The 14,008-nt window shown below is 39.3% G+C and overlaps 1 protein-coding gene across 1 annotated transcript in view; it reads right to left on the bottom strand.

Annotated features, from left to right (window-relative positions):
- The window catches only part of tub (TUB bipartite transcription factor), a 41,225-nt gene that overhangs the window by 18,190 nt on the left and 9,027 nt on the right, over window positions 1-14,008 (bottom strand). The window lies entirely within an intron of this gene.

The raw sequence follows: 14,008 nt of genomic DNA, 5'->3' as shown, positions 1-14,008 counted from the left end.
TTTCCATCATTTATTTATTCATTCTCTCGGAGTAAGAGGCATTAGCATACGACTGTGCAGACTAGTGTTAACAGCCTTTAATTCAACGCGCTCCGCAGGCAGACAAAGGCTCCCTGTGATAGTGCCACAGCTCTGAACCGCTCTCACACACACATCTGCTTCCGCCCTCCTTCTGCCGCCCCTCACTGTCACCACACACACAAACACACACATCACTCACTGTGTTCCCAGGGTTATTCAGGAGTCCATCTATAGACAGTTAAAGCATGTAGAATCCATGCAACAAAAGTGCTTCACAAGGAGTCAATTCATCTTCGCTACAACATCAGCAAATGTTTTTTTTTTTTTGCTGTGTTAAGTGTGTGTTTCATATTTTGAGAAAGTGAAATCTTCTGACATGTGTTTGGGGGAAGAAGAAAAACCAACTGCTTCTGGTGACAGAAGAAAAAGCACCAAACAATCTACTGACTCTATAAAAAGGAGCCTCAGGCTAAACTGAATTCAGTGGATTTCATCATTCAAGTGTTGCACCAACTGCACCAACCAACTGTATTTAGGACATATAATGCACCAAACCAGACGGAAATACGCAAACGCATTCATGTGCACGACTACAGAGAATTGAAAACACACACGTTGTTGTTGAGGTATCTGAATGTGTTGCAGTTCAGCACTTGTATATAAATGTATATAATGTGAGAATCAGATCACACACAATGCAGTTTATGGTAAGGCTGAAATATTGCATTCAGAATAGTACAAAATGTTATTTATGTGAGAAAAGTAGAGTCCAATAATGTTCCCTTTCCTAAAAGATGAATTACATACCAGAAAATTACATTACTTTGTATTACCGTCTTATGCTTGTAGAATTGTTGTATTAAATCAATGTCACACTTGAGGTCAAACTGGTGTATGTGAAGAATTATATTTCAGCATTGGACTGTAGCTTTACTATAGCATGACCTCAAGTGTTATATTGTTTGATTATAAATCAAAACAGATTTTAGAATGACCATTAATAACTTTAGAAGCATTAAGTGGTGTTGCATCCAACAAGGCCATGTTGTCTTGTGTTTGAAAGAAATCTAGCATTAGAGATTTGTTTCAGTGTAACATATCCCGTCAACTGCCACAAACAATATGCCTGAAAGGACATGCAAAGTTTGCAGCCCATTTGTATTCAGCTTTGTATCATAGAAACCTGGTAGTATTTTTGAATGCTTGTGCATCTCACTCCCTCATTTTCCCCTGAGACTGGAAAGCTCTGTCTGAAAAGGAGCCTCCAATGACTCAAAAGTCGTCATTTTTTGTCATTGGAGGATGCTTTGGTTCGACGGGGCGGAACTACATCGCGAGTCCATCTCGTTTTCAACCCACCAAGCTACAGACCTATCACAGATCAGTGGGCGGGACCTCACTGCCAGAATCGAAAAGCAACGTCCGCCCTCTTGCAAGGAAGCTATGATAACAGGCTCTGTGGAGAAAGCTGAGAATAACCGACAATAGCGATAAAAGGATGCTACAACTTCAAACTGATATGGATGAAGATTACTTTGATGGTCTTGTGCGCAAATCAGGTGTTTGTAGCTATGTCTATGAGCCGCAATATAGCGACAAGCAGTTGAGGAGGTGGCTGCTGCCGACAGGCAGCGTTGAGGACGAGGGGCCCGGGCCGGCTCGAGCTGGGGCGGACTAGTGTTGTTGGTGCTCTCACTTTTTGTCTATGGATACAGACATAGAGTCCGTTTGCTGCCATGAATTTCTAAGATGCCAATTCCTTCAGGAAATATTCTCCGAACCAGATGGGTAAACGGCCGTATGTGTTGTAGCAGCTTAGCTTCAGTGGGAGTGGCCTGCGATGCTGTGAATTCTGGGAATTGTTGTCTTTCATTCACATTAGCACTTTCATGACACTTTCTGACTTTTCTTGGTCAAGAAGGCACCAAGTTTATTACACATTTCTCCAACATATATGACCCACTTCCAATGCAGAATCATGTTTCAAGAGACAAAGTATGCCTTTAAACATATATCAAATATAACAAGAGCTGCCTCTTATTCTCCCAAGTATTCAATCCGGCTCCAGTCGCTTGACTGAAAACACAATGAACCATTGATTGCATTCTCCTATGGTATGGCCTTTCAAAAATGCCAAGTCACAAAGGTGTTTCACTCTGACTCAGAGAAAGAAAGCATTGACAGAACGGACAACAGTAAAATAAATCAGCTTTCATGAAATTCCAAACAGATCAATCCCTCACACAGTATATGTCTCCTACCAGGGCACAGACCACAAGTGATGGTTAAATAAACTAAAGGACCTGAAGGACTGGCTGAATTACTTTATTGAAGAAAGCTGAGAATATAGCATGCGTTACTTTATCAGGCGTGTAACCTATTTAAAATGAAGATGGTGTTGTTCCTCTGTGTGAAAATATGAGTCAGTACAACTAAATAACAGTTTGACAGCAGTTTGTTTAAAAGTGAAGTAGGCGGTGAAGACCTTCCTACATACCTCTACTGTTATTTCTTCTGAGATTAAGGGAACCATTACTTCACTACCCAAGAGAAAAATCCTCATCTGCTCCCATCAAGCTCATACGAGAGAAATAGCTAAGTTTCTGTGTCGCAACCCGGGAGACCCATGTTCTTCTTGGGTTTTCGTTCCATAATGCAGTTATTACACGATCTGCAGAAGAAAAACAACCTAATCAATCCTCCCCGGTGCAATTATCACTGTATTTGAGAGGCAGACTGGCTCAGTAATTAGGGAGAGATCTTGTGTAACTGTGGATGGGGAAATGTCCGATGTCAATAAAGCACCAGCTCTGCCCTGCCCTTTAGCAAAGCATTGATTCCTATCTCCATCTGACTGCAATATAGTTACATCGTACAACATAATAAACCTGGTAAAAAATAAATAAATAAATAAATAAAGCTTTTTGGCTATTGCGAACAAAACTTCCTAAGACTGTGTGGAGCGATTAATGTAATTTCTACCACAGAAATACTGGTGGAAAAGGTCTGTATTTAATGGTGTGTATCCTGCATATCAGCTGCTTTGATGAAAGTGCAGGTAAATGGAGGAAGCCACTCCACAGAGGAACAGGTGTAAGCGCAGCACCCTGCTTAATATTTGATGCTGAAGGGAGGACTTTGAAGTTGGTCTTTGGTCATGAGAGAGTTAAAAGTATGGAGGCTGACTGCCATATAATCAAATGAAAACACTACATTCTCTTGAGACAACACAGTGCTTTCTTCCTCCTTTTATCCCTCTAGTCTGATAGCCATTACAGCATTAAAGAGTGACTTATAACATCCCCTTATCAAATTTTATTTTTTTAAGGCCAAAATTCCATACAGTGTTTTCCCAGAGGCATTTTATCGTTGGTAACAGTAAGCCAGCAGTATCAGTAATTATAAAAATGGCCATGTCACAGACGGCAGACAGTGACATGAAAGTGGATCTCTGGTTTGTGTCTGCCCTGCATAGACAGAGTGAAGCACAGCTGCAGAGCACACAGCCTTAATAATACATACAGAGCATTTGCCAAATGACAAGCGACAATTATGTCCTTAAGAGTGCGTGTGTTTAAAGGGATACTTCACCTATTTACATGAAGCTTTGTATCATTAGAAACATGGTAAAACTTCCAGGCAAAGAAAAACATATTTTTCTCATCTCAGGCCAAAATGAGGGCTGGATTCAACACTACTATCATGTTTCTAATGATACAAAGCTTCATGCAAATGGGTTTAGTATCCCTTTAATGTCTGTATACTTTCAGCTTTCAACTAAAACCCATAAACAGGTTCTTACAAATGTTCTCTGTCGTAGGCACTCAATCCAAGTGTCTTACTTTATTACAGTTTCCTTGCTTTTTGTGGTTCTTCTACCTCTTATTAACTGGATTCACAGCATGAATGTGCTGCTTTTTAACCTTTACACGTTACACTGTTGCAGAGTGTCTTTCAGTGTCTGTTTGAGACATATTAGACTTGGCACTGTGGTTTTTAACTATCAGCAGCATCATTCCATGCTCCAAATGTTGGTTATCAGGTGACAATATTGATGATGCAAGAAAGTTAATTTGTGGGTGCAGGACTTCTCGCCCAGAATTCAGAGTTCTAGTTCTCTTAAAACCAAAAGTCAGAATTGAGTTTTTATTTTAACATCATGATGTTTTCTAAACCAAGCCAATAAGTTGTTGTGCCTTCGAATTATAACCAGTTTACACCATTAACAAAATGTAACAAAGGCTTTCAGGCAGAACACATCTATATCAAGATCAACAGTAGCAACTGTATTCGGCTTTAAGATAAAGATAAAGGACCCAGCAACATCATTTATTGTAACATAAGAAGGCTTGCTTATACAGTCAGAGTGAGTCACTTTTCAAAGGAAACCAAAAGGTCCAACTCAAAGTCCAACAAATGAAGGGAAAAAAACAGGAAGGGTCAGGAGTAACATACACACAGGTTTGCACGCAAAGGATGAAACACGTAGACCTGATACGTGTGTAATAATCAGACGCAGGTGTGACTACGGAGACGCAGGTGAAAACCATATCTATGTCCCAATTGAAAGGCTGCATCCTTTGGAGTGAACATTTGAAGGCCAATCGTGTATCACAGCGGTGTGTTGAAGGTGGTCCTACTTCAAAGGCTCTTCAAGCTCTTCAAGCCAATGACGAATCCATCCATTGGATCCCTTGTGGCCCAGCATATCCTAAGATTGTCTGTGTGCCATTCTCAATAAAAGTTGTGGAAGTTTGAATCAAAAGTCTGATGTGAAAATCATTAATTTGCATCCAGCCTCAAATCTGCAGATGAGGCATGAGTTGATAAACACAATAGCACAAAATGAAAGCATAAATAGAAAATAAATAGAAAACAAAAAAGAGTCAGGTGGCTCGTCAGAATCAAGATATGTAGCTTTATAAATCATCAAGTTTAAGTCTGTTTTCTTGGAGTCTGTTAGCTAGGGGTCTAGTCTTCATTAATCTACATTTGTGGATGACCTTTTTGGAGATAATATTAATCAGGCTATTTTACAAAAACTAGTTCCTGGGCAGCTGTCAAAGTTGCTAGGCGACCAGTTGCAGCTTGTTACTCAAAATGGGTTGACCAGATTCAATTCATTTCGGCCAGAGCGGTCGACACAGACTACGAAAGCTGGGTCCTTAACAGAAATATAAAGTAAAGCCCTTCAAAGAGTGTTAGAGATTGTTACGCCCTGACCAAGGACCAATCCTGCCTTGGATAATGTTAAGTTGTATGACATAAATCTGTCCTTTTCTTAACATCCAAACAAGAAAAGCTGCCTTTATCTGCTGCATTTAAAAGGGGCCTTAGCATTGGACTGCTTTGACAAACAAAATAACATATTTTCAGCCTCTAAATACAAAATTTAAAGAGGCAATTGGGACAAAACTGGGAAGTGAGTCACTTACTGGATCCACATTACATCACATTACACACAGGAGCATGATGAACTTTAGAGGGATAAGAAGCAAGCCAAGAGATCCTTTGAGCATAAATTGGTGAGAATGCTGTAACTATTAATATTGGGTAAAAAATAAAGAGTATCATAGGGATTAACTGAGGTAATAAAGATGAGAATGGCTGCTACTCAATGTTGGACAGATATCAATGGTTTATGAACCCATCTGGGCTTCAATATTTAAGGAAGTAGAAGGATTATAAACACAAGATACAACGCACAAAGAAATGTGTGCATATTCTTTTGTTATTCATATAAGAACATCGTTCTGATTGCAAGTGAGCGACTTATTGTTTTCTTTTCTCTATCAGAAAAGAGGCCAGAAGCGTATCTGCCTGTCTACAAATGCTTTCAAGCCTTTTCAAAACTTTGATTACGTTGCATTTTTAAACCCTTTTTTATACCCTTTGTCAGTCTAGTTGAAAAACTGTCGATGTTATCTGATTATGCTGTCATAATCAGATAACATTGGATTTTACAATTTGTTATGAAGTGCCAAGCAGCAGCACTGCGTTATAATTTCACAATGAAACCATCCTGATTTAACCTCAGCTAAACAGAACAAGAAAAGCTCATCATGCATTTGGACTGACTGATTAGGAAGTCTAAATAACTTTCAGCCAGAAGCAGCCCACGGAGGACTGATGAATCAGCAGCAGTCTTGATGTTCCATTCTCTATTTGGAGAATCATCTAATTTATAGATGATCTTTATACATATAATCCAAGAAATCTATTTGAAAGGGATGATAAATTGCTAAAATTGTGAAGCTAACCTTTGCAATTTTCTTCGGGGCATTAACACTTTTACTATTATGTTAAGAGAGAGTGAATCATTCACATACTCCACTTCTGAAAACTTTGCCGCTGAAGTCTTTCTGAGTTTCACAGCTGGAGACATTCCCTGTTGGGTGGGTAGGTGGGTGGGGTGTTTCAGAAGGCAATACATAAAGCAAAATGCCCGAGTGGCAGAGGACGCGACAGAGTTTGATGTTAAATCAAAAATGCTTGCCTTTATATGAACGCTATAATATGTAGTTAGAAACATTCACAATGTCAACAAAAGACCGAAGAAGGACACACTGATGAACAGAGTTGCATAAGGGAGCAGTTTTACAGCACAGAGAGCACACTGGTCACATGCATACAGTCTATAGTTGTGTGCTGGCCACAGGATATAATATTAACACGACCGCTCTCTCGAAGGTCATTTTCCTCAGTATTTCCTGCTGCATGGTCACATTGGCATTGTCCCGACTTCACACTGGACTGGCAAAATAAATTCTGGTTAAAGTGAAAGTGAAAAATGTTGTTTGTGTTCACACATGCCAGTCAACCTGAAAATTTGACAAAAGGACTTCAGATGTTTTGTGCAAGTGTGAAAATTGTAAAAGAGACTTAGACAGAAATGTTCACCTCAGCTCCAAGGACAGAGTGAGATGATATCAAATAGAATGAAAAGTGAATGTGCATTTTGTATTCTATTCAAATGGATTAAATCAGATATGCTCCCTTGATTCCTTCTCAAGTGGTCTATTTGCTGGAAATTATGAGTTGTGTAAAATTGTATCTATTCTACGATAGACTGTGTGGATGTTTGTTCTGTATACCAGATTATAGCGGTGTGTGAAGTGATGCCAAAGGATCAGCTAGTATAGTTGACTCACAAACACACACACACACACACACACACACACACACAGAGTACTTGTGTCAATCGAAATCCCTGTATGTCATCTCTCAGTTTCCCAGCAGAGGCCATGCATAAAACATGATTTGGATTAGAAAATGTCACGCTGGATCAAACATTGTCCCAGAGTCCCAGTGAGGCAACCAGATGGACTGCTTCAATACACCAAATTTCTTTTCCCTTTTTGAAATAACAGTTCCATTCTTGTGTGTTTGCTTCTATCACCTGTGTACACAACACAACAGTTTAGACAGACAGACAGACAGACAGACGGACAGACGGACAGACAGACAGACAGACGGACAGACAGACAGGCGGACAAGCTCTCTAATTCTCTGTATATAAAAATATGTTAACATTTCCAAAGGGTCATATTATTTTCCATTCTGTTTCAGGATTTTGTCCATCATTTGGTCTTGCGATGCAATAGTGTGGAAGTTACACGAGATGTGTTTTAAGATACCAATGTCAAGCTATTGATTTTTGTAATGATATTATTGTTATATATTTGAATGTGCATTTGTTTTTTCTTTCTATAACGTTAAGTGGCCAACAACAGATAAAATAATAATTTGTCCATTCAGAAGTCGATGACCTGTGTTTTGTTCGAACGGGGGAGAAGAAGTCCATCCACACTGTATGAGACGCACACATTTATACCTGCTGACAGAATGACAGAGAAATGTTCAAAGAGAGAGCAGCTTGCCATTTGCTGTACAGTCTGTGAGTTCTGTTTCTATGTTTAGAAGATTGCATGTACTGTATATGACTCACTTTTTCTGAACGGCTTTTACTCATATGATTCTTTTTAGGTCTTATCTGAAGCTCCAAAAGAAGTTTGTGCAGAGCCACACGCGCACAGCCATCCTCTAGAGTCCGGTAAATCCCCAGTGATCACAAAGTATGACTCAGATGAAAAAAATAGCTGTGGCTACATGCGGGAAAATGTGGACCATAGTAGTCTTTAAATCAAGTGAAAACAAGTTTAGCCTTAAATGACACTCACATATTTTTGATTTGAATGTCCATGTTCAAGTAAATACTTTAAAAATGAAGCTGACTGTCATTCTGACTTTGTCATCATTTCATGGATGAGAGCACAGTGCTAATGACAGTTTTAATTCATTGGACGTAAGCTGAGAGACTGAGGCAGTGTGGTTGTGTGTGGTGTGTGCGATACTTGCATCCTAACTCAGCATCTTTGCGAGGAGGCGGCGATCACGCGGCTTCCTCTGACACACGCTCTTCTGCCGGTTCGCTCCCGTGACCATGGCAACAGGAGAGTCTAATTATCATTTAAAAGCTCATTGGAGGGCTATTTAAACAAAAACTCTGCTTCAGCAAAAGAAAACAAAAAAACAATACATGCACAAACACACCACATTAGCATCTTCCCAGTTGCTATCGTTGTGTTTGACTAACATTTGACTGTCTGCAGCACACAGGAAAAACACTGTGATGCTGCCGTGACAGGGATTTATTTTTACACCACCAGGGGGACTCACTGAACAGTGACAAAAAGGTGCAGTGATCATTCACGGACACATGGAGGTGCTGTTCATTAGCTGTAGGTTTGCATTTCTGCCTTCAAAAAATCTAAGATTTTTTTTTACAGGGGGAATTCACAGTTACTGCACATCTTCTACAAGATCTAATGTCATGAAGCACCAATGCATCAAATGCTCTAATTTTAACAGATCCACAAACTATCTACATTAAAAGAGCTGGACCAGTGTACATGATGTAATGATAACAAGATCTGAGGTTTCAGGAAATAAAAGTCAGTAAATTTTAATCACAAATACAGACACATGAGTTCAGGTAGAAACCAAACAGCCCTGCTTAAGGAATAATTTTTTTAAATAATCCCAATTTATCTTGCTTTACTTTGAGGAGGGGTTAAGGGCCATTCTAACAGGCTTCATTTTTTAAATTGGAAAAATTGGTCATTTTTCAGTCTCAGTCACTCTCGAAGCAGCAGCTTTACTATTCCTCAGTGTAAATACAAATTTGATGGACTGTAGCTCAATCAATAAAGAGTATTGGCTGTTTTTTTAACCCTATTCCTACCACTGTCTGTGACAAAATCCATTATTTACTGAGTCATCACAGCATAATGTGGTCCCTTTTCCACGTTATCATTTCACACAGTGAAAAACTCTTTCAATGTTGAGGAATAAGAGGACCGACTGCTTCTGTGAAAATAAAGAGAAACAGCAAATTCAGTGCAGCAGCTGTCTCTTCCTCTTTTCATTTAGAATTTGCTGCCTCTTTAATTATTAAAGGTATTTTGCTTTAAGGCTGAATGAAAGAAGCACAGGGGATGTACACACTGCATCTGTGTCACCAGAGAGGGAGGCCCTGTTTTAACCTCATATTGATTGTTAGGCAGGATAAACAAAAGAAGACATTTTGTTCACCAACATGGACACCGTAGGAAGTGTCTAGGGATTTCATTGTATGCTTAAACAATGTAAAACAGAGTTAAAGATAATGTGGAAAGTTTGTTAGTATTGTTTACAAAAAGTGTAAAATCAAGTCAACAATAAAATGGTTATTTTCTGTAATACAAGAGAGTATGATTGTCCTTAAGTCTTCTGACAAACCACTTCAACAAAGCGGCTTGCAGTCAGATCTGTCATGCCCCTAATTATGCATCACTGGTATCCTTCATTAAAAGAAAATGGGAGAGTTAAAAAAAAAAAAAAAATTCAACCCCTGTACAGTGTGTACCACTAAAGATATTAACTAATGAGATCTTAAAAATCATTTTAGTACCAGGCTGTAAACATCTTAGTTTCTTCTTTCAAACCAACATTTTCATATGGGAATATGATATATGTGTATGTGACTTGCGGGTCTTTTGGAGCCAGCCTCAAGCGAACACTTGCACGGTGTTGGATTCATTTTTCAACATCGGAAGTTTCCGCTTCACCTGGATCACCAAAAAAGATGCATACAGCATCAGAGGAGCAAAAAGCAGAGATCAATCACAGTCAATCTAATTTTCTACAAATCTGAAGAGGCAGCCAGTAAGAAGATGAAGTTTACGTATAGCTCATATGTAACCATGACACCTAGTGTTTAAAATTGGTACTGCAAGCACAATTCAAAAGACCAGAGAGAGCTGACTCCCCCTGTTCCCTCCTTGATAGAGTCAATGGACACACAGGTTGCACCACGTGACGGACATTAGAAGCTTCTTTTTAAAGCCTGTCCCGTCAGTCTGAGAGGGAATTTTAGCGTCATACGTTTAAAGAACTCCAGAGCTACTTTTGTTTTCATGGCACTAAAACAGCAACAAAAATAAACTTCCACATCTGTCGTCTAAGACGGCTGTTTTAAAGATAATCTCCTGGAAGGAGATTCTGTGACACGTGGACGATTTGATTTTGATATTATGATATTGATATGATTGATATTGATATGATTGATATTGATATGATTCTGATATTTGACATTATTTTGATTTTATTTTGATATATTTTTCTAACACGTACTCATAAGCCTGGCCCTGAACAAATTACTTTAATCCTGGCCACCCTCCACTGGATCCCTCTTAGTTTGATTATTGATTTTCAGATGGGATTGCTGTTTTTTTTAAATCGTTAAATGGGTTAGCACCACTGCACATCTCTGACCTCTCCAAAGTTTACGTGCACTCAAGGTCAAGCATGAGCTCTGCTGATCAATTTCTTCTTGTTGTCCCTACCACCAGTTTGAAAACCCTTAAAGTAACAAAATATAGGAATATTTAGTTTGGTGTGCTTTTGAGCCCATTGACCGCCTCTGAGTGCAGCTGCACTGTCCTAAAACACAAACAACGCCTCCCACACACAACCATGTTGACTGGTAAGAAACTGTAATATTACACGATTTTAAGCTCAGATATGACTGCTAGTTTATTCAGCCCGTTGTTTGCAAACTGTTTGCATGTGGAGTATGTTTATGTGTGTCTTTATCCACTGTCCTCTCTTTACAATAAAGGCACAAAAAGCCTAAAAATTCATCTTTAAAAACACAACTCAATAAAAATGTTGCAGAGATATTACAGATTCCTCAACATCAAGTTGAGAGCAGCTGAATAAAACACGCACTTAATAACATAATACATTTTTAAAGTTGGAGTTTATCTGAAATCTTAAATGAAACTTGTGAATGGGAACAGGGATGATAAGAGAGAGTGAGTCTGCACAGTGGAGAAGGGGGCGGTGAAACCAAAATAATTCACTCACAAACACTCAAAAACAAGAGCCTATAGGAACACTACAAAGCTCTTCTGGTCTTCATAACCTGCAAGCCCATTTTACTTTACACTGTAATTCGACTCACTGGAAACAAATAACCCATTGCACTGCCTTTCATTTGTGTTTTCAAATGTAATGTTTGTATTCACATATTTCCAAGGACAGGTCTATGAGGATATGTATCAGACAACTCTGTGTCTACATGTCATTCAAACATAAATGTATGACTTTCCCTTACAGGTAAATGCTGTGGAAGAATTAAAGGTGTATTTAGACTGTGCTGACTGGGATGTTTTCAGGTCTGCCACAAACAGTCTGGATGAGTACACAGAGGCTGTGACATCGTACATTGGCTTCTGCCAGGACTTACTGTATATGTAACATCAAGCATGATGGTGAGTAACAAGATCCACAAGCCCTGGTTCGCAGCTAAACTCAGGATCAGAATCAGCTTTATTACCCAGGTACGTTTAACACACAAGGAATTTAACTTCGGTAGACTGACGCTCTGAAGACAGTGGAGATAGTTGTTGACTTAAGGGAAAAAAGCAGTGTCCCCCAACCCATCACCATCGGTGACTCCACGGTGTCCGCTTCCTGGGGACCACCATCACCCAGGACCTCAAGTGGGAGCTGAACATCATCTCCCTCATCAAGATAGCAGCTGAAGAAGTTCAACCTGCTAAAGACCATGATGGTGCACTTCTACACTGCCATCATCGAGTCCATCCTCTCCTCCTCCCCCGACACAACACTGACTCTCATCAGCCCCTCAGTCAGAAAACGTTATAGTCATGTGAAGGCTTAGAACTGTTTCTTTGCACATGTTACATTAACGCTCACTGGACTTGACATTTATTTTCTTTCATGCTCCCTCACATTTTGTGTTTTCTTATTATTCTCTCTATTTGACTTTTTTTTAAATTCTATTTTATATATTGGTAACTGCTTCTCGTATTTCATGATATTTAAGCGCTTAAGTATTTCAGTCTTGTTTTTTCAGTCTTACACCAAGGCAAATTCATTGTATATCTGAATGTACTGTACTAATGTGATGTGACCCTGATCTTATTCATTGTGAAACACACACACACACACACACACACACACACAGATCTAATATGCATACATCAACAAGGTGAATCTACAGTTGAAAAATTACACAAGCCTGCAATTAAGGTATAAAAAAAATAAACAACTATGCTTGTCTCTCTTATCTCATATTTGATTGCCAGGGAAGCTCCACTTTCTTTTTTCAGGAGGGGTACCATCCTGCAAAGATATATCCTCACTGCTTTATGTGTTTTATTTCCCGGCCCATCTGTATGAACCGAGGGCTTGTCATGTTGTTGCAGACTCTTGATCCTAGCGCACACCTGCTGCTGAAAGGGTAATTCAACACAAATGCACTTTGATGTGAAGGAGAACCAACAACCCCTTTGCTGTTTGAATAAGTCAGAAAAGGCATCCAAGTGAGGAAGCCACAATGTCTATCATCATCCCAGTCATATGATTCCTTCCATAGAGCTGCCTTCACAAGTCTTAAAACACAGGGTTTATATTGGTGGGAAATGCTATGTTCACAAAAAGATAACCTTTGATGGTGGCATTTTGTGATGTTGCATTAAGAAAAGCCTTTTTTATCTGAAGACAGATCTGATCTGATCCATGTCATCCATATCTTTTAAATGTAGATGTGCATCACTGAGACACTCATAAAGCTTTATAAAGTTGTCCCACACAAACACCTCCACATCTGAAGACTGCCTTCACAGCAATTCTCTGACCTGAGAGCTCATCTCATCTCTCTCTCTCTCTCTCATTGAACATGAATAATCAAGAGTGCCTATGGAGGACATTTAAGAGCCTCTACCAGGGCTGTGTTGCTGATTGTTCTTTCTCATTTGCATCTTAAACGTTGTGCACACACACTGATGCAAGATGGGAAAGGAAGAACAAAACTATTCAAATCCTGCCAAGGCCAACAGCACTGAAAACGTAGCCGCTGTATCAGAGGGAATTCATAAATGAAACTAATATGACTGACCAATTTCTGTAGAGACTGTAATGATGCGCGTTTTTTTTAACTTATAATGAAAACGCAAAGAGCATGAATCTTGAATTTTGAGCACACATGTACACTATCAGCCATTTCTGCATTTACCAATATCAAGCTCCAGACACTCAATCATTGCCATTACACTACAAAAGTAAACAGGATTAGTAATTTAATTGATATAAACTTAAGTATTCTTTTTTGATACAGTGATACTATTGTTGAGATTGTCCATCATTTCCCTGAGCTCAAGGAGGAGCAACACGCACACCTGTGCAGGCTGCAGCAATCAGCCACAGGTGAATCCACTCACCCCAATCAGGACTCCCATGAAGAGGAGCACAGCCTGTTGTTCAGCTTCCTCTTCAGATGACAAGACTTGAGGCTGCCTTTCTTTGTTGAGTGCATCCAAAGTGAGTCATTGTTTTCAGTCCGTTAGTTTGGTGAAGCAGTTTAAGTTTATGCAGATTGGATGTATTGATTAATTAGGATTTGTCTTTGTTTTAAGAT

The sequence above is a fragment of the Symphodus melops genome (genome assembly GCF_947650265.1).
Source record: "Symphodus melops genome assembly, chromosome: 3".
NCBI lineage: Eukaryota > Metazoa > Chordata > Actinopteri > Labriformes > Labridae > Symphodus > Symphodus melops.
Note: the sequence above shows the minus strand (reverse complement) of the source record. Positions and strands in the feature narration are given on the sequence as shown.